We start from the raw sequence: 8705 nt of genomic DNA, 5'->3' as shown, positions 1-8705 counted from the left end.
CAACTGTTATAAAGTCGATATATCCAGATTAAGGGGATAGGTCCAAACATGGCCAATTCGAATCAAAATTTGTTTAGGAAGGCCATATCTTTCTTCAGAATAGAACGAAAAGAGGAATACTTTATTAAAAATGCACTCTATTTAAATCCTGTCCGTTTGGATAACGAAACATGTTAATCGTCTAATAAAAAGTAAAATCACAAAAATACTGAATTTCGAAAATGGATGTACGTTAGATCGACGCAAAGCGATAAAAACATGTCACTTTTTTATAATCGCCATTTGGTTTTTAAAAAAATATTATACATTTCCATAATCTTTTTTGATTTTCTTTATAAAACTTTGTTGTTATCCTAAATATTTAGAATATCCGGATCACTTATTGTTAATGATCAGTTTTTTTTTTTGTACAACACATTTTCATTGACGATTCACGCATGCTAAAGCACTAAAATATTAAAATAAATAACATATCACATAAAAGCCATTCGTTCATAAGGCATTTTGAACTATCAATACACAATTGTATACAATATACACATAAGTTTATAGTTTCAATTTAGAAATATACGATTTTTTTCGGTCCTGTTACACAAGTCCGCATTAAGAGCATACAAGCTAGTACAAATGTCACAAGAAAAATCGCACTATGCAAACACTCGTCTGTTCTGGTTTCTATTCTCGTCTGCCCTTGAAGAACTAGTATTTGAAACATGCTGTCGTCGATTTGTCTGTGAACTGTTTTGATTATTTGACGATTGAGTATTCCATTTCACATTTTCAGAATCCCTTGGTTCTGCACAACAGCAGTACCATACCAGACAAATAAGAAAAATAAGCGCTATGAAAAATCCAAATCCAGCAGAAAGTCCTTTTATCATATCATCTGTTAATCCTCCAAATCGACCCTGTAATAAAAAAAAACACATATTTTTACTGCATATAGCCACACGCACTTGGGGAATCAAACCCTCCCTTTTCTATATTTTGGGGATTTTTGTTTTAACAATATATATATATACATTTTTACTTATTTTACTGTCTCAAATGTGTTTTCCTCTTGTCGTTTCGATTTTACAATACCTTTGGAGTATATGGTACCCTCTGTTCTTATTCTTGTCCAATTTTTGTTCATTTTTTCCCCTTTGTGTATTATACTTTCATTATTTAACAATATATTGACTATTTTAACAATATATTATAAGTTATATGGTTCGCTACTGATCCCATACGGATCCATAGAGGGTTAGTAAAATTTTATTCACCCTCTATGGATCCGTAGGGGGTCAGTAGTTAACCGTATAACGAATTTATCGGACGCTGGACTTTTTCTGCGGCGTTTTGTTGAAAAATAAACAATGAAACACAACAACATTAATAGATGACGTCGCCATTAATGCGTCATGAACCCCATATGAAACTTACTAACCCCATACGGTCTCATAGGGGGTCACCACGTGACGGCGTTTAACCAATCACAACGTGATAATTCATCTGTGGTCCGATATGGACTGTTAGTCCCCGAGGGTATCACCAGCCCAGTAGCCAGTACTTCGGTACTGGCATGAAAATACGGATTTTTGTGTTATATAAATTTGCTGTTACAATATGTTAGAAATTATTATAAATTAAGGAATGTATCTCCCTCATGCAAAGCTCTGATTCCTTTCACGGATTTGGCTATACTTTTTTGACCTTTTGGATTATAGGTCTTCATCTTTTATATAAGCTTTGGATTTCAAATATTTTGGCCACGAGCATCACTGAAGAAACATGTATTGTCGAAATGCGCATCTGGTGCAGGAAAATTGGTACCGTTAATGTTATTAAACTAATCGCAAAATTGGTACAGAATCCAGGAAATGATGAATACATTAAACAGAGACATTCGAAGATTCTCAATAAACCATGATAAACTCTAAATACTCCAAAATGAAAAAAAAAAAAATAACAAGATTTCCTGTTACGAAACTTTGAGTTTTCAAAAAATCAAGGATTTTCATATCCCAGGAATAGATTACCGTAGCCATATTTGTCACAACTTTATACTTGTTTGGCTTTATAACTGTTTTGATCTGAGCGTCACTGATGAGTCTTATGTAGACAAAACGCGCGTCTGGCGTATTAAATTATAATCCTGGTACTTTTGATAACTAACTATAATGTGACAAAATAAAACCACTAACAAAGTTCAAGACCTAACATGAACAACATGACGGGGTTAACCTAGTGTTAAAAATGTCAATGTGATCAAAACCAACCAACCTAAGTTTTCTTATTGTTTCTAAAGCTCACCACAGATCTATAATTTTAAAGTACCATTGACAATATCTTTACCATCCCATTTTTTGAACTCAATCAGTAAACTAACAAAAAGCGCCCATGTAAAACGTACAATAAAATTCAATGCAGGAAAACACTTAACACTAAAAAGCATGATACAGTTGATAACAAAAACACAAATGACAAATGAAAGATCAGTTTAATTTCGAAAATAAAAGGAAATCGTTTAAATTTGCTTGTAATACTAACAGAATAAAATTTTATCCTGAAACATTTCTTGACATTTGCAAGACATATTAGTCTTTTAAAGCTATATCAAACACTGCGTATTGAAAATCAATGATACTGTATAACATCTTGAGTATCAAATTCACACTTGACAGAAATATCATAGAATTTCTTAAACCACATAAAATATTTATCAAATATTTTAAATCTTCTTGGATATATATGCAGATCGTTAATCCAAATCAGACACCACCATTATATATTTTATTCGAAAGTAAGATATACTGTCTGCTCAAGATGTATGTATATATTAATATATATCACGGATTACAAATGTGTCGAGGTTTGTGATTAGATAACAACACAGAGATGTCAGTATATATTCAGGAAACTGCCGGGGTATATACGACGTTTTTATCACAAATTGGAACCTCAAAAACGTCATCATAACACCGTTACTATGTGACGTAGTCAAAATCTATACAGAACACTAAGGAATATCAGAGACTCACAGAGGGAAAATAATGACGTGCTTCAGTCAATAATACATTTTTAATACAAAATCACGCAATTTACACTTTTAACACTTAAAAAGTGTCATGATAAATTATTACATACACAATAAAATTATGTTCACAGCAAATTAGAAAATCCTACACGCATGACGAGCATATCATTTTGGGTTTTTCAATATATGTGTTGTAAAAAACAAAGCCCCACACACATACAAACACAAAATATGATATCTAAAAACTTTATGGGAACTATTTTTTAACGGAAAAAAATGTCAAGGTAAAAAAAGGTGCATTTAAATGAATTACTCAAAATATTAAAGAGACAATAAACATGTAATGAATATACATGCTGCATTGTGAATGTTCATCAAATACCTGCACTGGAAAATAACATTAAGTCAGGGGTAATCCGTAATATATGTGTAATTCAAGTCTCAGTTAGGGTATAAACTGTGACATTCCCGGCTTAGGGCTTATATCAATGTGTTTTACATGCACATGTTTGAAAAGTGTGGTTATTATCTTACGCAATCATAGGTTTGAACGTTGTTTTCAATTTAGACTTGTTTACATTTTTTCGTTTGGGCTTGTATTATATTTCCCCTCTGGTTTATATAATCCGTTCATCCTATTTCGACTGTTTGAAATTTAAGAATCTATCCAAAATTGAGGTTAATTATATGGACTCACCCATACTGTTTCGATCCATAACACCACTGAAGAGACATTAGTTGTCGAAATCCGGATATGGTGTACAAATTTTCACCTCATGTTTGTGGTATACCATCTTGTCGCAAGTTTAGTGTTTTTCTGTTTGGTATTTTAATATACGTGTAATAATTGCCGATTTTATCCAACGCAATCATAGGTTTGAACATTGTTTTCAATGTAGACTTAATTAAATAGTAATGATATTTAGTACTACATGTTACGAAGAAGACAGTATTGCGAATATTGTTTATGAAAAAGCCAACCAACGGCTATCTCCAACCAAAATGTTTGATTCTTCGATGAACAATACATATATATCGTTTCTTCCATTGGTGAAGAATGTCTTTCTGATACATATTTATGATAAATCCTCGAAGTTTGCCAAGATCTATCAAAATTGCAGTTTTGTGCCACCTTAATGCATTTATAATCTGTCCATGGCTACAATCTATCAAAATTGCCTTTAAGCGTTTAAAATTTGGCAACATGTTCAAAAACGATAAAACCTTGTAAATTTTGATCTATTATTGTAGTGATTTTTTTTAATAAATAGAGGCCTTTTAGAACAAAGCCTTGAGAAATAAATCCAAGGAAGATGGACACTAACTACCCTTTTCCTTACATCTAATCATTATCATAGAACAAACGAGAATGTGTGGTTGTCTTTTTAATAAAGAAACATATATGATATTTCCATTTCATTCGAATATTAAAAATGTCGATTATCTCTAATTCAAGAACAACAATAAAATATCACCAACAAACAAAAACACTGTATTTCATCAAAATGAATTCAAAATGATCCAGATGTTAATTTTGTCTAAGATGACATTTCTTAATAAATATATGTTTTTTTAGCTAAGAAAATTGTTTGAAAATTAATTTAAATTTAATTTCCTTCATGCCTAGGCGACTTGAAATCTAAAATGAATTAATGAAGAATATTTTGATATGATTTTGAACAGAAAGGCAGGGTAAATTAAGGCAATAGTAGTATACTAAAGTCATAAATTGATTGAGAGAAAACAAATCCGGGTTACAAACTTAAACCGAGGGAAACACATCAACTTTAAGACGAAAACAACTACGCCAATGAAGTGCAACAAAACCAAACGCGAATGCAACATACATAGAAACGAACTATTTGAAACAACTGCCATATTCCTGACTTTGTACACCATGGTTTTATGACTAGCCAAACCTCGATCCCGCTTGATGGCAATGCTAAAATTGCCGCTATCATGACACTGCATGACAGAAATACAGTACAAATAAATGCAAGAAAACAGACAGGACAGAGAAATACATAAATAGATACTATAATATTACATTTCGACAAGTTAACCACAGAATAATAACGAACACCTAATATGAATTTACGACAGTACACAAAACTAGCATGATAGAATAACGAACTTTGCGTCACACTAATGTATCAACGCCACAAAAGGTGGTGTCACAGCTCAATTTCTAAAATTTGAATATAAAATGGGATAAAGTCTGTTTTGGTGTTATTTCATATGTTTTTAAAACAATTACAAGAATATTGTATTAGGGATTGTATAATTAAATGTATTATCTAACTGTGGCAGTTGTTCTTCTAAATCAAACTGTGTAAAACAAATAAATCCTGTGCATATAGTTGCTTTAAACTTTAAACTAAAATCTTATTAATGAAATAAGTGATTAATTGTCTCTTCTTTTACTTACGAATAAACAATAGAAATAAAACTGCAAACGATAAAACATAAAACAATATCCAATCAGAATTACTAATAGAACATCATAACTAAATGCATGAATGTTAGTTATGCAAATATGGAGTCACGTCTTAAAGCAATGCGAATTCACACTCAGCTAAACAGTCATATTCGGGAAACGGTCACGTGCGGTTTTTGAATGAGCAGACGACGTATATGGTAAACCACAATCTCAGACTTGGTAAAAAAATTCCTTAAGTAGTTTAACTAAAGGCAACAGTAGTATACCGCTGTTCGAACGTCATAAATCGACTGAGAGAAAATAAATCCCGGTTACAAACTAAATCTGAGGTCAACACATCAACTATAAGAGAAAATCAACGAAACAAAAGAAACACTGAAGTGCAACCCAAAACAAAAACGACAATGTAACACACACAGAAACGTTAGTTTTCTCGTTTGAATTGTTTTACATTGTCTTATCGGGGCCTTTTATAACTAAATATGCGGTATGGGCTTTGCTCATTGTTGAAGGCCGTACGGTGAGCTATAGTTGTTAATGTCTGTGTCATTTTAGTCTCTTGTGGACAGTTGTCTCATTGGCAATAATACCACATCTTTATATATATATATATATATATAAAGTAACAGCTGGCATTTTCCTGACTTGGTACAAGACATTTTAAGACAAAATATCGGGTTGAACCTGTTTTTGAGGCTAGCCAAACCTCCCGCCTTTATGACAATGTTGATTGTGAAATACACAAATAAACATTATAATAGAACATTTCGACAAGCTTATAGTTATCAAAGGTACCAGACTTATAATTTAATACACCATACGTGTGTTTCGTCTACATAAGACACACCAGTGACACTCAGATCAAAATAGTAAAGAAAGCCAAACAAGTACAAAGTTTAAGAGCATTGATGACACAAAATTCCCAAAAGGTTGTGCGAAATACGGCTAAGATTATCTATGCCTGTGATAAGAAAAATCCTAAGTTTTAAAGAATAATTCGTACTTCTGCAAACTATATATAAAAAAGGCTATATAATTGATATGTCAACACCGAAGTGCGGACTAACCACAGAATAAAAACGAACACGAAAGACAACCTATTCGTTATGGTGTCCCTAAAATTTACGGAGTGTCATTTTTAATTTTTCTCTTCAATTAAAAAGACAAAAGACTTGCTTCATAAGTCACATCATAAAATACTTTGTCTGCTATTAGTTTTTTTAGGGGGTGCAGGTACATAGCATATGTTAAACTTACCGAATCTGTTGAATTTGACTTCGCTTCAACCACTGAAATGTATAGAATGAACGTTATAAAAAACCTAAACCATGTAAATTGTAAGTTTAGCATAAAAAATCAGCAACAAAAAAGTTTATGTCAGTAGTCAATTTCATTTAGTGACATTTCTTTCGTATTCTTTTCTTAAAGTTTCAAAAATGTTTTGAATTTGTAAATACATATAAATGTATGGAGTAAGACAAACATTTGACCACCTAGACAAGGTTTTGTTAAACCGTCCATTAATATTGCTGAAACGCCCATATAGAATGTAAAACAATGGTTGTAAATTTACATTTATACCATTTGAGTTCACTTCCTGCTGTTTTACGTTTGGTTCGTGTTCTCCAGCTTTGATTTTTTGAGTAATTTGTGTTAATTGTTGTTTGTTCGTCTTCTTTATTGGTCAAGGGATAGTGGTGTTTTTCTTCGACTTCAGTATTCAACTCGCGTTCCATCTTGGTATATTAATACTTCCTTGTCAATATCTTTTTAGAGTGATTTAAGTGTAGATATTTCGTTTCGAATATGGGATAATCATTTGATGTTCTGGGGGGCCAGGATAATTTTTTCTGGATTGAAAATTAAATTATTTTTTTGCTACGCTTGCTTACTTTTTCATTTTTTTTTTTACATATTTGTTACCCACAATTAGTTCTTACCAGGCCAAGCTATTTATTTTCAAAATTCTCCTGGTCCTCAACCCAGAAAAATATCAGTTTAATAGTCGGGATGGATAAGTATATACAGGTTTCCTAGTCATAATACATGGATTATTACCACTAGATAGAAAACTTGAAATTATGTAGTAGATTCTTAAACACAGCCGCCAGAGAATTCTATAAGATGAACAATGAAAGAGGTGACCATGGGTTTTGTTCCTTGTGATGTTTGTAGTATGATATTCAATAATGACATTTAGAGTTCAGATTGTCCCTGTAGATAGATTTAATAGAAGACACTGCAATGATAAAACAGATAGACCGACGGAAGCAAAATCATGCCATAAATTCAATGTCGTATCCCTCACTCCGTTTCTTACTAAATTGAATTAGCAGTTTGCATTGCTTTACGTATTATAAGCTGGCTATTCAGTATATATTTTTTTTCTAGAGTATTACAAGTCCTTGAAAGTTTTTGCATTTATTTTAAGTATCAGAAGTGACATTTATAATTATCCTGAATATAATAAAACAACAAAAAGATAATTTGGGAAGTAAGATGTGGTTTGTAGTCTTAATTGTTTTAATTCTAGGTAGGAAGTATCAGATCTGCAGGTGAAAAAAAAATTATATTCAAAGATGTATGTTGGAGAACACTGCACCGATGTTAAGATGCCAAGAAACATTCTGACAAACGAGTTTTACCTAAACTTTCCAACTCAACATTATTTCTGTATTCGGATCATACAGTGGAATGGTCTTTACCTATCAAACAATCTCTTATGGTTCAACCTTTTTTTGTAATATTTTTAAAAAATCTTACCAGAAAATAATAGCCAAGATATAAGTCCTGTTAGTAAATCTGTCATTTTGAAATTCTTATGTATCATATTGTGAAACTGATACATCTTTATAAAACAATTTCATCACTATTGTCAACTGAATTTAAAATTAATAATACTTTTCATTTAAACTTTTAACATATGACTATAATAGTTCCATAAATATTGTTACTAAAATCTTTATGAAAATTATCCGTTTATTTAATGCGGCGCACAATATTTGGCTGGCGTAAGATGACAATCGTCAGAATCAATCGTGATGACTTCACATTTGAACAATTCCTATCGATTTTAAATCGATCGATAAAGGTAACGAATCAGAAAGAAAATGTACCTGTTTTTAGCACATAAATGACGCAGAGAAAACGATAAAGAGATGGTAATGACATAACGCCGATCCTATACAGCGATCACTACAAGACATTTTATTTGAAAATTACAGTAACCCATCACTGGTAGAAATG

General features: G+C 31.7%; 1 long non-coding RNA gene across 1 annotated transcript; it reads right to left on the bottom strand.

Moving 5' to 3' along the window:
* Window positions 1–814: 814 nt before the first annotated feature.
* On the bottom strand, window positions 815–8468 carry LOC143066418 (uncharacterized). Its single transcript, XR_012975609.1, has 3 exons — window positions 8223–8468; window positions 6717–6748; window positions 815–908 (listed from the first exon to the last, which is right to left on the bottom strand). It is a non-coding gene; the product is annotated as an uncharacterized LOC143066418 (long non-coding RNA).
* Between the last annotated feature and the right edge of the window lie 237 nt (window positions 8469–8705).

Source organism: Mytilus galloprovincialis, chromosome 3 (assembly GCF_965363235.1).
Source record: "Mytilus galloprovincialis chromosome 3, xbMytGall1.hap1.1, whole genome shotgun sequence".
In the NCBI taxonomy this organism is placed as follows: Eukaryota; Metazoa; Mollusca; class Bivalvia; order Mytilida; family Mytilidae; genus Mytilus; species Mytilus galloprovincialis.
Note: the sequence above shows the minus strand (reverse complement) of the source record. Positions and strands in the feature narration are given on the sequence as shown.